Genomic DNA, 18310 nt, shown 5'->3' with positions numbered 1-18310 from the left:
TTCTCATTTGCATATAACATTGTCACAAAATGCTCTTCAGTTTGGCCAAAATACTCTATATTAATGGGTTTTATTATTACAGGCATGACATATTAGGTAAAATATCACAGCAGGATACATTATTTTTAATTTATAAAAGTAATCTCTCCACAATGTAAGAACTTCTCTCCCGCGGGACCATAAATACCGCCGGGGCTGTCTGCAGTATCGTGCTTGCTTCGGCAGCACATATACTAAAATTGGAACGATACAGAGAAGATTAGCATGGCCCCTGCGCAAGGATGACACGCAAATTCGTGAGGCGTTCCATATTTTTGCACCGATTCTTCAATTAGAATTTTAAAAAAAATTCTAACATAACGTTTTTTTCTCCTTATAGGTTTTAACTTGGAGTAATAATAATAATTGTCTCACGGTGCCACCACTAAAAGGTGTATTTTTTGTGCCATGTGACTACAGGCATACAGCAAATGTACCCGAGGCGCCATAACCACGTACAGTGTAACCCCCCCCAGAAGTTGTGGGATGACACTTTTGTCTGTGTGATTGTAACGTTGTTATAAGTGAGTGATTACAATATCGGAGTAAAAGGATCATTTAGGCGACTTTCACACGGGCGACCCCCTATTTTGTGTCTGCAATATTTGGTTGCCAGCAATGCTTTTTTTTTAGAATAATCTCCCATCGCAGTGCTGACGGCCACAATAAAATTGCGCGATAAAAAATGTACAATTTTTTATTGCGAAAATGAATAGGACTTTCCATTATCAAAATTGCATCGCAACACAATCTTGTTGCATTGCGAGGCGATAAAAAGGAGCGGCTCCATAGCGAAACCTGGGAGATAAAAAGAATCGCACATCGCAGAAAGATAGAGCAGCCGTTATTTTTTGTTCTCTCAACATCACATCAGTGAAAACATCACAGATGGGAAGGAAACCGTTGGTTTCATAATCTGCTTTTTTACTGACTATCGCATCAGGCGAAAATCGCACGATTTTCTTGCCTGTGTGAAACCACCCTTAGGCCTCCTTCCCACAAACGGATTTCCGCTGCGTATTTCGCGGCGAAAATCCGCTGCGTTGCCCGCAGCTATTAGGTTCTATTGAACCTAATAGCACAATGCTCACGATGCGTAATTCCACCGCGGAATTACGCACCGCGATTTCTCCCGTCCTCACCCGCAGCATGCTCTATTTTCTGCGGGTGAGGACGGGCTGTACGCACTGACGGCTTCCATTGCAGTCAATGGAAGCCGTCCGTTCACGCTATCTCCCGCTGTAACCAGCGGGAGATAGCGTGAAAAAACGCTTTCCCGCCCACCGCCGCGCGTCATATGACGCCGTATGACGCGGCCGGCCGCGTCACGTGACACGGCCGGCCGCGCACGTGACACGGCCGGTGACGCGGCGGCGGTGGGCGGTGACGGGCGGTGACGCAGCGGCGGTGGGCGGGGAAGCGATTTCACGCTATCTCCCGCAGGTAAGTATAGGGGCTCTGGGGGGCGCCGTGACGGGCTTCACTGCGTAATATTACGCGGCGGAGCCCGTCACGCTCGTGGGAAGGAGGCCTTAGGGCGCCCACCCACTGGCGTTTGCGATTTTCGTGCGTGAAAAACGCCGCGTATTCGCGGCGTTTTTGCCGCGTTTTTCGCCGCGTTTTCGCGGCTTTTCCATTATTTTCCATTGACTTTCATGGGTGCATTAGGAGAAAAATAAGGACACATATGCAACTGACAGTTCCTATGTTAAAAAACGCAACGCAATGCAACGCAACGCAAAACGCCAGTGGACAGGAGTACATTCAATTCTAATGGCTCTGCAGGAAAAACGCAAAACGCAAAGAAAAAAAAATCGCCAGTGGGTGGGCGCCCTTATTGCGGAAAACTGATGCCTTGTACGAAGACTCCAGTACCCTGTTGTACCGCCTCTAGCTTAGATACAAGATGTGATACAGGCGGGCATGGAGGCTCTAGTACCCTGTTGTACCGCTTCTAGCTTGGATACAAGATGTGATACAGGCAGGCATAGAGGCTCTAGTACCCTGTTGTACCGCCTCTAGCTTGGATACCAGATGTGATACGTGTGGGCATGGAGGCTCTAGTACCCTGTTGCACTGCCTCTAGCTTGGATACCAGATGTGATACGCGTGGGCATGGAGGCTCTAGTACCCTGTTGCACTGCCTCTAGCTTGGATACCAGATGTGATACGCGTGGGCATCGAGGCTCTAGTACCCTGTTGCACTGCCTCTAGCTTGGATACCAGATGTGATACGGGTGGGCATGGAGGCTCTAGTACCCTGTTGCACTGCCTCTAGCTTGGATACCAGATGTGATACGGGTGGGCATGGAGGCTCTAGTACCCTGTTGCACTGCCTCTAGCTTGGATACCAGATGTGATACGTGTGGGCATGGAGGCTCTAGTACCCTGTTGCACTGCCTCTAGCTTGGATACCAGATGTGATACGGGTGGGCATGGAGGCTCTAGTACCCTGTTGCACTGCCTCTAGCTTGGATACAAGATGTGATACGGGCGGGCATGGAGGCTCTAGTACCCTGTTGCACTGCCTCTAGCTTGGATACCAGATGTGATACGCGTGGGCATGGAGGCTCTAGTACCCTGTTGCACTGCCTCTAGCTTGGATACCAGATGTGATACGCGTGGGCATCGAGGCTCTAGTACCCTGTTGCACTGCCTCTAGCTTGGATACCAGATGTGATACGGGTGGGCATGGAGGCTCTAGTACCCTGTTGCACTGCCTCTAGCTTGGATACCAGATGTGATACGGGTGGGCATGGAGGCTCTAGTACCCTGTTGCACTGCCTCTAGCTTGGATACCAGATGTGATACGTGTGGGCATGGAGGCTCTAGTACCCTGTTGCACTGCCTCTAGCTTGGATACCAGATGTGATACGGGTGGGCATGGAGGCTCTAGTACCCTGTTGCACTGCCTCTAGCTTGGATACAAGATGTGATACGGGCGGGCATGGAGGCTCTAGTACCCTGTTGCACTGCCTCTAGTTTGTATACCAGATGTGATACTGGCGGGCATGGTGGCATACAGGTTCTGTATGGTATCCTGTGGCATATGGCTCCACATTTGCTATGTAACTGAACCTTTAGATCATGCAAAGTTGTAGGTTGTAGAAGTTGGTCTCCCAGATGGTCCCATACATGTTAGCTTGGTGATAAATTTGACCTGGCAGCCACGGAAGTGTGACAATGTTGTGGGACATTCCTGTGACCCCCTTGTAAGGCTTGAGGGACAGTTAGGAGGGAAAGCCTCATGGGATCTGGGAGCTTTATATACATGATGGATGGATGATATGTCACCTTCTATGGAGAAGGTTTTCTGGTTAACCATGATATGTTACAAAGGTCATTACTGGGTCAGATGAGATGGAAGGGAGTGAGTTCTGCCCAGTGATGGACTGGTTGGCAGCAGCACATGATTGGCTGAAGAAAAATGGCGGGAAATGCCTGTGGTTGTCAGGCAGAATCTGGTGGCCTGATAGTGGCTGGTGATTGGTCCAGAGGAATATGCTGAGAGGAGCAGCAGTGATATATGGAGGTGCAGAGATGTGGGCCATCATCAGCTGGAAAGGAAGCAGCATCCCGGTGACAGCTCCCTGGTCCTGTCACAATTCCTGTCAGCTCCCCTCACAATTCCTGTCACAGCTTCAGACCCTCTGTGAAGATGAAGGACTTTCTGCAGCGCCTGATCGTCAGCGAGGATGAAGTGGTCAGTTAGGAACAGTTTCACAGATTTCTGGAATCCCCTGCGCTTCAGCTTAGAACTTGTCAGCAGTGCCGGCCAGGAGGAGCTGCAGAGGACATTGTGGGAACGCTTGTATCTGAGGAGGACTTGTCAGTAGAAAATTACCAGCGAAGCAAACGCAGAGGCTGCCTTTACCTTCATCCGATCGGAGGCGACTGAAACCTGGCAGCGGGAACAGCGCCCAGCAGATGCCAATGCCAGCAGGAACAGTGCCACCAGATGCCAACACCAAGTCCTGTACTGCTGTGCGTGCAGGGTACGGGTGAAGCTCGACAAGATGGCTACGGTCCCTCTGCCAAGTCCTGTGCTGCTGTAATGGCAGGGTACAGGTGAAGCTGTACAAGTGGTGAGACCCCCGGTTACCAGGTGGTACCCCTGGTCACTGGCACCTGTGTATAGAAGGGTTTAGCTTGTGTACCAGTTGGGAGTGATTTCGCACGGCGGTTTTTGTGTTCAGTTTTTGGCGGGCCGGAGCCAGGAGCGGGTCTATTATGGGGAGGACATGGGAATCTTTCCATTATGCTTCCTCTCTGCTCCTGGCTTTGGCTCACAGGGTGCGGGGCATCGGGGCCGTCGTGTGAGCGCCCCCTAAGGTAGATGGGTCAGTTTTAAATGTGTTAGTGATAACCCTTACTAGGCTGTTGAACTCTGAGGTAACTGAGCTCTGAGGTGACCACTGCATGCAGACTGTCAGCTCTAACCACTGCTTGGTATCTGTCAGCGGTGAGATAACTGGTCAGCTATCAGCTCTGAGGTAACCACTGCATGCAGGCAGTCAGCTGTGAGATAACTGGTCAGCTATCAGCTCTGAGGTAACTACTGCATGCAGGCAGTCAGCTGTGAGATAACTGGTCAGCTATCAGCTCTGAGGTAACCACTGCATGCAGGCAGTCAGCTGTGAGATAACTGGTCACCTATCAGCTCTGAGGTAACTACTGCATGCAGGCAGTCAGCGGTGAGATAACTGGTCACCTATCAGCTGTGAGATAACTACTGCATGCAGGCAGTCAGCGGTGAGATAACTGGTCAGCTGTCAGCTCTGAGGTAACCACTGCATGCAGGCAGTCAGCGGTGAGATAACTGGTCACCTATCAGCTCTGAGGTAACCACTGCATGCAGGCAGTCAGCTGTGAGATAACTGGTCAGCTATCAGCTCTGAGGTAACTACTGCATGCAGGCAGTCAGCTGTGAGATAACTGGTCAGCTATCAGCTCTGAGGTAACCACTGCATGCAGGCAGTCAGCGGTGAGATAACTGGTCACCTATCAGCTCTGAGGTAACCACTGCATGCAGGCAGTCAGCTGTGAGATAACTGGTCAGCTATGAGCTCTGAGGTAACCACTGCATGCAGGCAGTCAGCGGTGAGATAACTGGTCACCTATCAGCTCTGAGGTAACCACTGCATGCAGGCAGTCAGCTGTGAGATAACTGGTCAGCTATCAGCTCTGAGGTAACTACTGCATGCAGGCAGTCAGCTGTGAGATAACTGGTCAGCTATCAGCTCTGAGGTAACCACTGCATGCAGGCAGTCAGCTGTGAGATAACTGGTCACCTATCAGCTCTGAGGTAACCACTGCATGCAGGCAGTCAGCTGTGAGATAACAGGTCAGCTATCAGCTCTGAGGTAACCACTGCTTGGTATCTGTCAGCGGTGAGATAACTGGTCAGCTATCAGCTCTGAGGTAACCACTGCATGCAGGCAGTCAGCGGTGAGATAACTGGTCACCTATCAGCTGTGAGGTAACCACTGCATGCAGGCAGTCAGCTGTGAGATAACTGGTCAGCTATCAGCTCTGAGGTAACCACTGCATGCAGGCAGTCAGCTGTGAGATAACTGGTCAGCTATCAGCTCTGAGGTAACCACTGCATGCAGGCAGTCAGCTGTGAGATAACTGGTCAGCTATCAGCTCTGAGGTAACCACTGCATGCAGGCAGTCAGCTGTGAGATAACTGGTCACCTATCAGCTCTGAGGTAACAACTGCATGCAGGCAGTCAGCTGTGAGATAACTGGTCACCTATCAGCTCTGAGGTAACCACTGCATGCAGGCAGTCAGCTGTGAGGTAACTGGTCAGCTATCAGCTGTGAGGTAACGGCTGCCCGCAGTCAGCTGGGAGATAACTGGTCAGCTATCAGCTCTGAGGTAACCACTGCATGCAGGCAGTCAGCTGTGAGATAACTGGTCAGCTATCAGCTCTGAGGTAACCACTGCATGCAGGCAGTCAGCGGTGAGATAACTGGTCAGCTGTCAGCTCTGAGGTAACCACTGCATGCAGGCAGTCAGCGGTGAGATAACTGGTCACCTATCAGCTCTGAGGTAACCACTGCATGCAGGCAGTCAGCGGTGAGATAACTGGTCAGCTATCAGCTGTGAGGTAACCACTGCATGCAGGCAGTCAGCTGTGAGATAACTGGTCAGCTATCAGCTGTGAGGTAACCACTGCATGCAGGCAGTCAGCTGTGAGATAACTGGTCAGCTATCAGCTGTGAGGTAACCACTGCATGCAGGCAGTCAGCTGTGAGATAACTGGTCAGCTATCAGCTCTGAGGTAACCACTGCATGCAGGCAGTCAGCTGTGAGATAACTGGTCAGCTATCAGCTCTGAGGTAACTACTGCATGCAGGCAGTCAGCGGTGAGATAACTGGTCACCTATCAGCTGTGAGGTAACCACTGCATGCAGGCAGTCAGCTGTGAGATAACTGGTCAGCTATCAGTTCTGAGGTAACCACTGCATGCAGGCAGTCAGCGGTGAGATAACTGGTCACCTATCAGCTCTGAGGTAACTACTGCATGCAGGCAGTCAGCGGTGAGATAACTGGTCAGCTATCAGCTGTGAGGTAACCACTGCTTGTATCTGTCAGCGGTGAGATAACTGGTCACCTATCAGCTCTGAGGTAACTACTGCATGCAGGCAGTCAGCGGTGAGATAACTGGTCAGCTATCAGCTCTGAGGTAATGGCTGCCCGCAGTCTGTGGTTGAGGCGGCTGCTGCTGTTAATCAGATCTGGTTTATAATTACTTTTTGTTTTATAACTGTTACTTTCTTATAAAAATAATCAGAATCTAATGATGACCGGAGGAACAGAGACGGTTAATAATTGTTACCGGGGTGTTTGTGTCACCTCGGTGTAAGTAGTTAGGTGGTTGTTAGACATCCTTGGGGCGCCTCACTACCTTGGTGTGTGGTTACATTTATGGGATCGAGGTAATGGAGCCGTGTGGGTACTGAGGTAAGAGCTGTGGGTACTGAGGTAAGAGCTGTGGGTACTGAGGTAAGAGCTGTGGGTACGGAGGTAAGAGCTGTGGGTACGGAGGTAAGAGCTGTGGGTACTGAGATAAGAGCTGTGGGTACTGAGGTAAGAGCTGTGGGTACTGAGATAAGAGCTGTGGGTACTGAGGTAAGAGCTGTGGGTACTGAGGTAAGAGCTGTGGGTACTGAGGTAAGAGCTGTGGGTACTGAGGTAAGAGCTGTGGGTACTGAGATAAGAGCTGTGGGTACTGAGGTAAGAGCTGTGGGTACTGAGGTAAGAGCTGTGGGTACTGAGATAAGAGCTGTGGGTACTGAGGTAAGAGCTGTGGGTACTGAGATAAGAGCTGTGGGTACTGAGGTAAGAGCTGTGGGTACTGAGGTAAGAGCTGTGGGTACTGAGGTAAGCTGTGGGTACTGAGGTAAGAGCTGTGGGTACTGAGGTAAGCTGTGGGTACTGAGGTAAGAGCTGTGGGTACTGAGGTAAGAGCTGTGGGTACTGAGGTAAGAGCTGTGGGTACTGAGGTAAGAGCTGTGGGTACTGAGATAAGAGCTGTGGGTACTGAGATAAGAGCTGTGGGTACTGAGGTAAGAGCTGTGGGTACTGAGGTAAGAGCTGTGGGTACTGAGGTAAGAGCTGTGGGTACTGAGGTAAGAGCTGTGGGTACTGCCATAAGGGCTCATATTGTGCCGCTCTCATCCATTTATGGTTGTTTTAGTCAGAAATCAGTACAAATTCCTTGCATCCAGGAAATAGAGTTTCCTGCAATAGGGCAGGACTCCAGTGAGGCCACCATATTGGAAGTAGGCCCGGCTCATTAAAGAAGGCTCCCAGTATGGCCTATATGTGCATGAGTTAAAGGGACTCAGCTGTGAAGGGGTTAATAAGTTAATTTCATTTTTTTATGATCCTGATCTAGCTAAATTGCTAAGAACATAGCTGAGGGCAGAGTTGCCGGTCATTTTGATCCCCCCCTTTTTTTTCAATTTGAGGTTGTCCCCTTTAAGGGTGATGCCACAGAAGGAGTCTATCTCCGCTCAGTGATTTATCATCTATCTTACCCACAAGCAGTCTTCTCTGAATGCTGAGGCGCTCCTGAGCTGCTGGCATTAAGATATGCATCATGTGACTACATTGGCTTTATTATGGCCCTTCGGTCATGTGATGCAGTATTCGGATAACTTCTTATTGGTTGGGGTGTTAATTCTTTGGTTTCCGGTTTGGCATTACCGATGGGATCTAAGGCATCCCACTATTATTTAGGACTATCCTCATTGTTACAGTAGGTGTGAGGAAGGAATGCCCTGATGTTGGTGTAATACACTACTTAGATGATTGTTGTTTATGGGGCATCAGGGTAATGAGGGTATGCACAAGTTTTAGAGGGCATGTGGCCAGGATGGAGGATTTTGGGGTGCCGCTGGCGAACGGGAAAATTGTATGGCCGTGTACTCGGTTGGAGTTTTTAGCTATTTAATTGATAGCATTGTGATGGTTTTTCTAATTGCCAATGTCAGGGGTGTATAGTTTATGGGTTTAATTAGTCAGACATTACGTATGAAGGACGAATACATGGAGGGAGTTGCAGCCGTTAGCAGATCAGTCCTGTTTGGCTTCACAGGTGATTTATTATTGGTCGCAGGTATTCCCGCAGGTCATGTGTGGTGATATGCGGTTGGAAGTCCCATACATCGCATGCGCGGATGTCAAGGGAGCTAAAGCAGCATTTAGTGCTATGGTTGGTATCTTTGACTTTAAGGGTGCGGGCAGACGAGCGCATAAACGGCGCGTTTTTGCGACCAAACGTATATACGTGACAATCTGAGGCAATAATTTCGAATGTATTCGTTCACATGGGCGATTTTACGGCGCGTAAAAACGGCAATTCGAAAAAAAACGGAACATATGCGACCGAAATACGCGCCAACGCATATTCGATGGCCGAAAAGACCATTTGCAAAGTAGGAACAAACGAAAATACGCTTTCTAGCTCTGGTCGTGATCGGTGAAAAACGATCGCTCGGGCGATTATACGTTGCACTCGTGCAAACGTAAATACGCCTACGCTCGTCTGCCCGCACCCTAAGAGCCGGTCAGCACCAATTAATTCGTATGCTAGTCAGATTATGTCTAACATATAACCTCTTACTGATGTTAGAGATGGTCGGTGTGAGATTAATGCAGCTGCTATCTTATTGTCTTGTTTACGGATGCGCAATTCAGGGAAGAAGAGTCCAACATTCAGGATGCAGCGCTCATATAGCTCAGTTTGGAAGGTAATGTTGGGTATGGCTTTCTTTCAAAGATGGTATAATCTGGTACCTATTAATTGTTTTTCAGGTAGAGAGATTGATCAGAGGCTGTAAGGCGGTAGCTGATGCCGCTGATCAACGCTCTGCTATCACATTGAGCTTACAAGGGAAGTTGGTGAAAGTATTGCCTGAAGTGTGTAGATCAGCAGATGAGGTACAGCTGTTTAGACCTGACTTTGGGGCCTTAAGGATTTGTCCAACCATGGGAGCTTTATAATAATAATAATAAAATAAAAAAAAATAAAAAAAAGACGAAATGGGTAAAGGGGTATGAATTCGCTTGTTTGCTCATTTTCATGAGAATATATGCTTGCTTAGGAATTTGCAGGTGTTTATGTGGCTATGCCTGCAAGCACCAGGTTCTTTGTTGATCCATGTACCCTGTTTCTCCGGTGATAAAACCTACCCGGAAATAAACCCTAGCAGGATTTTTCTGGACGCTTGAACTTTAAGCCCTATTCCAAAATTAAGCCCTAGTTGAAGTTAATTAAAAAAAAACAAAAAACTGTAAATGTAAATAGTGCTAGGCAGTTATACATGGCAAAGTAAGATCTTGTGGAGCAAATTAGTAGAAGACCCTGTCTTGTTTTCGGGGAGCCAGGGATGATGGACAGTCATTATCTTGCTTTTAATGTAAAATGGTGCTTATTGGTTTACAGGTGCGGTTTTATTGAAGAAAAAGTAAACAGATGGGGATCATCTCAGTTTAAGTTGTACATGCGCCTGAATTATATGGTGTACTAATTCTTTTTTCATTTTAGGAGTTAAGAAAAGTATTGTGTGGATTGTTGGACCCTCCTTTGTGTACTAGCCTTGGAGAAGGGCAGCGGATCACTGTTGTTCTGAAAATTTGGGTTTGTACAGATCACAGTTTGAAATTTTTTGGCGCGGTAGCAGAGGTATGAGGTGGAGTGGATTAATGGCTAAACTGATGTATAAAGAGTCACGTGGGCTTGGAGAGTCACGTGGGTTTGGAGTGTCACGTGGGCCCTGTCCAGATGTTTTGATTTTACACTTAGGGGATAATGACATAGAAGAGAACACATTGATATGTCATGGGACATTGAAAGGGAGATGTGGAGCATTAAACAAGGTTCCAGATACAGTGATAGTTTTTTTCAGATATTGTTCCTAGTTTATTATGGTCATTGCCAAGGTCTGTATATAGTGAGAGAATTCGGAGAAGGGTTAACCTGGTGGTAGAGCTCATGCCAGGAGTGGATGTTTTCTTTTTAGACATGCTGATATGGAAGGTTTGGTTCCAGGATTGCATAGGAATGTTATAGTATACTTGTCAGAGATTGCGTTGGATATTTTTATTATGGATTTGTGTAGATAATTGAGGAGGCTGCGGGTGTTGGGGGGGCCATGTCATTAGTGGATGCCATGGCCTGGTGGGGGATTGTCGCCCGCATTAGGCGGGTGGGCAGGTAAACTTGGGGAGAGTTTGGTGGTGGTAAACTCGTGTCTGTAAGACAGAGTTTACATGAACTGTTATGGTTATTGATTGGTTAATAAACTTGGGTCTGTAAAACAGAGTTTACAGCAAGTGTTATGGTTATTATTGGTTATATTTCTCCCCAAATGTTTGTAACCCCGTTAATAAACACCGCAGCCTTATTTATCCAATATTGGTGTCTGTGTCGGTTATTTATAAGAGTTTGGTAAGGTTTTAATAAAGCGTAAGATCCCATGTGTGTGCGGCCGAGCACACTTGTCAGCTGATAGGTAAGGGCACGCATCGCTGTACTCCGGCCAGGGCAGACCGGTGGGCAGAAGGCGCTGCACTGCTGCACGCCCAGCCCTAATGCTATAGCGCCACGTCCAGCAGCAGTAGGCGTGAGCCGGCAATCACGTCCTAATGTGACCGTCAGCCAGTGGTGCAGCAGTGAGCAGCTGCTCTCCTGATGGAAGCAGAACGCTGCAGTCATCCGCAGTACATTCCACACCAGCTGCGCCTTCTGTGGTACAAGGTCCGTATTCCGAGACCAGCATTCTTCCCAGCATGCACTGCGGCTTGTTCTCATTTGCATATAACATTGTCACAAAATGCTCTTCAGTTTGGCCAAAATACTCTATATTAACGGGTTTTATTATTACAGGCATGACATATTAGGTAAAATATCACAGCAGGATACATTATTTTTAATTTATAAAAGTAATCTCTCCACAATGTAAGAACTTCTCTCCCGCGGGACCATAAATTCCGCCGACACTGTCTGCAGTATCGTGCTTGCTTCGGCAGCACATATACTAAAATTGGAACGATACAGAGAAGATTAGCAAGGATGACACGCAAATTCATGAGGCGTTCCATATTTTTGCACCGATTCTTCAATTAGAATTTAAAAAAAAATTCTAACATAACATTTTTTTCTCCTTATAGGTTTTAACTTGGAGTAATAATAATAATTGTCTCACGGTGCCACCACTAAAAGGTGTATTTTTTGTGCCATGTGACTACAGGCATACAGCAAATGTACCCGAGGCGCCATAACCACGTACAGTGTAACCCCCCCCAGAAGTTGTGGGATGACACTTTTGTCTGTGTGATTGTAACGTTGTTATAAGTGAGTGATTACAATATCGGAGTAAAAGGATCATTTAGGCGACTTTCACACGGGCGACCCCCTATTTTGTGTCTGCAATATTTGGTTGCCAGCAATGCTTTTTTTTTAGAATAATCTCCCATCGCAGTGCTGACGGCCACAATAAAATTGCGCGATAAAAAATGTACAATTTTTTATTGCGAAAATGAATAGGACTTTCCATTATCAAAATTGCATCGCAACACAATCTTGTTGCATTGCGAGGCGATAAAAAGGAGCGGCTCCATAGCGAAACCTGGGAGATAAAAAGAATCGCACATCGCAGAAAGATAGAGCAGCCGTTATTTTTTGTTCTCTCAACATCACATCAGTGAAAACATCGCAGATGGGAAGGAAACCGTTGGTTTCATAATCTGCTTTTTTACTGACTATCGCATCAGGCGAAAATCGCACGATTTTCTTGCCTGTGTGAAACCACCCTTATTGCGGAAAACTGATGCCTTGTACAAAGACTCCAGTACCCTGTTGTACCGCCTCTAGCTTAGATACAAGATGTTATACAGGCGGGCATGGAGGCTCTAGTACCCTGTTGTACCGCCTCTAGCTTGGATACAAGATGTGATATGGGTGGGCATGGAGGCTCTAGTACCCTGTTGCACTGCCTCTAGCTTGGATACCAGATGTGATACGGTTGGGCATGGAGGCTCTAGTACCCTGTTATACTGCCTCTAGCTTGGATACAAGATGTGATACAGACAGGCATGGAGGCTCTAGTACCCTGTTGTACCGCCTCTAGCTTGGATACAAGATGTGATACAGGCAGGCATGGAGGCTCTAGTACCCTGTTGTACCGCCTCTAGCTTGGATACAAGATATGATACAGGCGGGCATAGAGGCTCTAGTACCCTGTTGTACCGCCTCTAGCTTGGATACAAGATGTGATTCGGGCGGGCATGGAGGCTCTAGTACCCTGTTGTACCGCCTCTAGCTTGGATACAATATGTGATACGGGTGGGCATGGAGGCTCTAGTATCCTGTTGTACCGCCTCTAGCTTGGATACAAGATGTGATACGGGTGGGCATGGAGGCTCTAGTACCCTGTTGCACTGCCTCTAGCTTGGATACCAGATGTGATACGGGTGGGCATGGAGGCTCTAGTACCCTGTAGTACCGCCTCTAGCTTGGATACAAGATGTGATACAGGTGGGCATGGAGGCTCTAGTATCCTGTTGTACCGCCTCTAGCTTGGATACAAGATGTGATACGGGTGGGCATGGAGGCTCTAGTACCCTGTTGCACTGCCTCTAGCTTGGATACCAGATGTGATACGGGTGGGCATGGAGGCTCTAGTACCCTGTTGTACTGCCTCTAGCTTGGATACAAGATGTGATACAGACAGGCATGGAGGCTCTAGTACCCTGTTGTACCACCTCTAGCTTGGATACAAGATGTGATACAGGCAGGCATGGAGGCTCTAGTACCCTGTTGTACCAGCTGTAGCTTAGATACAAGATGTGATACAGGCGGGAATGGGGGCTCTAGTACCCTGTTGTACCGCCTCTAGCTTGGATACAAGATGTGATGCAGGCAGGCATGGAGGCTCTAGTACCCTGTTGTACCGCCTCTAGCTTGGATACAAGATGTGATACAGGCAGGCATGGAGGCTCTAGTACCCTGTTGTACCGCCTCTAGCTTGGATACAAGATGTGATACGGGCGGGCATGGAGGCTCTAGTACCCTGTTGTACCGCCTCTAGCTTGGATACAAGATGTGATACTGGCGGGCATGGAGGCTCTAGTACCCTGTTGTACTGCCTCTAGCTTGGATACAAGATGTGATACAGGCGGACATGGAGGCTCTAGTACCCTGTTGTACCGCCTCTAGCTTGGATACAAGATGTAATACAGGCGGGCATGGAGGCTCTAGTACCCTGTTGTACCGCCTCTAGCTTGGATACAAGATGTGATACGGGCGGACATGGAGGCTTTAGTACCCTGTTGTACCGCCTCTAGCTTGGATACAAGATGTGATACAGGCGGGCATGGAGGCTCTAGTACCCTGTTGTACCGCCTCTAGCTTGGATGCAAGATGTGATACAGGTGGGCATGGAGGCTCTAGTATCCTGTTGTACCGCCTCTAGCTTGGATACAAGATGTGATACGGGCGGGCATGGAGGCTCTAGTACCCTGTTGTACTGCCTCTAGCTTGGATACAAGATGTGATACAGACAGGCATGGAGGCTCTAGTATCCTGTTGTACGACCTCTAGCTTGGATACAAGATGTGATACAGGCAGGCATGGAGGCTCTAGTACCCTGTTGTACCACCTGTAGCTTGGATACAAGATGTGATACGGGCGGGCATAGAGGCTCTAGTACCCTGTTTTACCGCCTCTAGTTTGGATACAAGATGTGATAAAGGCGGGCATGGAGGCTCTAGTACCCTGTTGTACCGCCTCTAGCTTGGATACAAGATGTGATACGGGCGGGCATGGAGGCTCTAGTACCCTGTAGTACCGCCTCTAGCTTGGATACAAGATGTGATACAGGTGGGCATGGAGGCTCTAGTATCCTGTTGTACTGCCTCTAGCTTGGATACAAGATGTGATACGGGTGGGCATGGAGGCTCTAGTACCCTGTTGCACTGCCTCTAGCTTGGATACCAGATGTGATACGGGTGGGCATGGAGGCTCTAGTACCCTGTTGTACTGCCTCTAGCTTGGATACAAGATGTGATACAGACAGGCATGGAGGCTCTAGTACCCTGTTGTACCACCTCTAGCTTGGATACAAGATGTGATACAGGCAGGCATGGAGGCTCTAGTACCCTGTTGTACCAGCTGTAGCTTAGATACAAGATGTGATACAGGCGGGAATGGGGGCTCTAGTACCCTGTTGTACCGCCTCTAGCTTGGATACAAGATGTGATATAGGCAGGCATGGAGGCTCTAGTACCCTGTTGTACCGCCTCTAGCTTGGATACAAGATGTGATACGGGCGGGCATGGAGGCTCTAGTACCCTGTTGTACCGCCTCTAGCTTGGATACAAGATGTGATACGGGCGGACATGGAGGCTCTAGTACCCTGTTGTACCGCCTCTAGCTTGGATACAAGATGTGATACAGGCGGGCATGGAGGCTCTAGTACCCTGTTGTACCGCCTCTAGCTTGGATGCAAGATGTGATACAGGTGGGCATGGAGGCTCTAGTATCCTGTTGTACCGCCTCTAGCTTGGATACAAGATGTGATACGGGCGGGCATGGAGGCTCTAGTACCCTGTTGTACTGCCTCTATCTTGGATACAAGATGTGATACAGACAGGCATGGAGGCTCTAGTATCCTGTTGTACGACCTCTAGCTTGGATACAAGATGTGATACAGGCAGGCATGGATTCTCTAGTACCCTGTTGTACCACCTGTAGCTTGGATACAAGATGTGATACGGGCGGGCATAGAGGCTCTAGTACCCTGTTTTACCGCCTCTAGCTTGGATACAAGATGTGATACGGGCGGGCATGGAGGCTCTGGTACCCTGTTTTACCGCCTCTAGCTTGGATACAAGTTGTGATACGGGCGGGCATGGAGGCTCTAGTACCCTGTTTTACCGCCTCTAGCTTGGATACAAGATGTGATACGGGCGGGCATGGAGGCTCTAGTACCCTGTTGTACCGCCTCTAGCTTGGATACAAGATGTGATACGGGCGGGCATGGAGGCTCTAGTACCCTGTTGTACCGCCTCTAGCTTGGATACAAGATGTGATACAGACAGGCATGGAGGCTCTAGTACCCAATTGTACCGCCTCTAGCTTGGATACAAGATGTGATACGGGTGGGCATGGAGGCTCTAGTACCCTGTTGCACTGCCTCTAGCTTGGATACCAGATGTGATACGGGTGGGCATGGAGGCTCTAGTACCCTGTTGTACCACCTCTAGCTTGGATACAAGATGTGATACAGGCAGGCATGCAGGCTCTAGTACCCTGTTGTACCAGCTGTAGCTTAGATACAAGATGTGATACAGGCAGGCATGGAGGCTCTAGTACCCTGTTGTACCACCTATAGCTTGGATACAAGATGTGAAACGGGTGGGCATGGAGGCTCTAGTACCCTGTTGTACCGCCTCTAGCTTGGATACAAGATGTGATACGGGCGGGCATGGAGGCTTTAGTACCCTGTTGTACCGCCTCTAGCTTGGATACAAGATGTGATACAGACAGGCATGGAGGCTCTAGTACCCTGTTGTACCGCCTCTAGCTTGGATACAAGATGTGATACAGGCGGGCATGGAGGCTCTAGTACCCTGTTGTACCGCCTCTAGCTTGGATACAAGATGTGATACGGGCGGGCATGGAGGCTCTAGTACCCTGTTGTACCGCCTCTAGCTTGGATACAAGATGTGATACAGGCAGGCATGGAGGCTCTAGTAACCTGTTGTACCACCTATAGCTTGGATACAAGATGTGAAACGGGTGGGCATGGAGGCTCTAGTACCCTGTTGTACCGCCTGTAGCTTGGATACAAGATGTGATACGGGCGGGCATGGAGGCTTTAGTACCCTGTTGTACCGCCTCTAGCTTGGATACAAGATGTGATACAGACAGGCATGGAGGCTCTAGTACCCTGTTGTACCGCCTCTAGCTTGGATACAAGATGTGATACAGGTGGGCATGGAGGCTCTAGTACCCTGTTGTACCGCCTCTAGCTTGGATACAAGATGTGATCCGAGCGGGCATGGAGGCTCTAGTACCCTGTTGTACCGCCTCTAGCTTGGATATAAGATGTGATACGGGCGGGCATGAAGGCTCTAGTACCCTGTTGTACCGCCTATAGCTTGGATACAAGATGTGATACAGACAGGCATGGAGGCTCTAGTACCCTGTTGTACCACCTCTAGCTTGGATACAAGATGTGATACAGGCAGATATGGAGGCTCTAGTACCCTGTTGTACCACTTGTAGCTTGGATACAAGATGAGATACAGGCAGGCATGGAGGCTCTAGTGCCCTGTTGTACCGCCTCTAGCTTGGATACAAGATGTGATACAGACAAGCATGGAGGCTCTAGTACCCTGTTGTACCACCTCTAGCTTGGATACAAGATGTGATACAGGCGGGCATGGAGGCTCTAGTACCCTGTTGTACCGCCTCTAGCTTGGATACAAGATGTGATACGGGCGGGCATGGAGGCTCTAGTACCCTGTTGTACCGCCTCTAGCTTGGATACAAGATGTGATACAGGTGGGCATGGAGGCTCTAGTACCCTGTTGTACCGCCTCTAGCTTGGATGCAAGATGTGATTCAGGCGGGCATGGAGGCTCTAGTACTCTGTTTTACCACCTCTAGCTTGGATACAAGATGTGATACGGGCGGGCATGGAGGCTCTAGTACCCTCTTGTACCGCCTCTAGCTTGGATACAAGATGTGATACAGGCGGGCATGGAGGCTCTAGTACCCTGTTCTACCGCCTCTAGCTTGGATACAAGATGTGATACAGACAGGCATGGAGGCTCTAGTACCCTGTTGTACCGCCTCTAGCTTGGATACAAGATGTGATACGGGCGGGCATGGAGGCTCTAGTACCCTGTTGTACCGCCTCTAGCTTGGATACAAGATGTGATACGGGCGGGCATGGAGGCTCTAGTACCCTGTTGTACCACCTGTAGCTTGGATACAAGATGTGATACGGGTGGGCATGGAGGCTCTAGTACCCTGTTGCACTGCCTCTAGCTTGGATACCAGATGTGATACGGGTGGGCATGGAGGCTCTAGTACCCTGGTGTACCGCCTCTAGCTTGGATACAAGATGTGATACAGACAGGCATGGAGGCTCTAGTACCCTGTTGTACCACCTCTAGCTTGGATACAAGATGTGATACAGGCAGGCATGGAGGCTCTAGTACCCTGTTGTACCACCTGTAGCTTGGATACAAGATGTGATACGGGTGGGCATGGAGGCTCTAGTAACCTGTTGCACTGCCTCTAGCTTGGATACCAGATGTGATACGGGTGGGCATGGAGGCTCTAGTACCCTGTTGTACTGGCTCTAGCTTGGATACAAGATGTGATACAGGCAGGCCTGGAGGCTCTAGTACCCTGTTGTACCGCCTCTAGCTTGGATACAAGATGTGATACAGGCAGGCATGGAGGCTCTAGTACCCTGTTGTACCGCCTCTAGCTTGGATACAAGATGTGTAACAGGCGGGCATAGAGGCTCTAGTACCCTGTTGTACCGCCTCTAGCTTGGATACAAGATGTGATACGGGCGGGCATGGAGGCTCTAGTACCCTGTTTTACCGCCTCTAGCTTGGATACAAGATGTGATACAGGCGGGCATGGAGGCTCTAGTACCCTGTTCTACCGCCTCTAGTTTGGATACAAAATGTGATACAGACAGGCATGGAGGCTCTAGTACCCTGTTGTACCGC

The 18310-nt window shown here is 49.0% G+C and overlaps 1 non-coding gene and 1 pseudogene across 1 annotated transcript; both read left to right on the top strand.

Moving 5' to 3' along the window:
- The first annotated feature begins 209 nt into the window (after window positions 1-209).
- Window positions 210-316, top strand: LOC136588852 (U6 spliceosomal RNA). Its single transcript, XR_010787657.1, has one exon. It is a non-coding gene; the product is annotated as a U6 spliceosomal RNA (small nuclear RNA).
- An 11252-nt stretch (window positions 317-11568) lies between these two features.
- LOC136588888 (U6 spliceosomal RNA) lies at window positions 11569-11662 on the top strand (annotated as a pseudogene).
- Window positions 11663-18310: the final 6648 nt, after the last annotated feature.

This window comes from Eleutherodactylus coqui, chromosome 13 (genome assembly GCF_035609145.1).
Source record: "Eleutherodactylus coqui strain aEleCoq1 chromosome 13, aEleCoq1.hap1, whole genome shotgun sequence".
NCBI lineage: Eukaryota > Metazoa > Chordata > Amphibia > Anura > Eleutherodactylidae > Eleutherodactylus > Eleutherodactylus coqui.
This window is presented reverse-complemented; position numbering and strand designations above follow the sequence as displayed.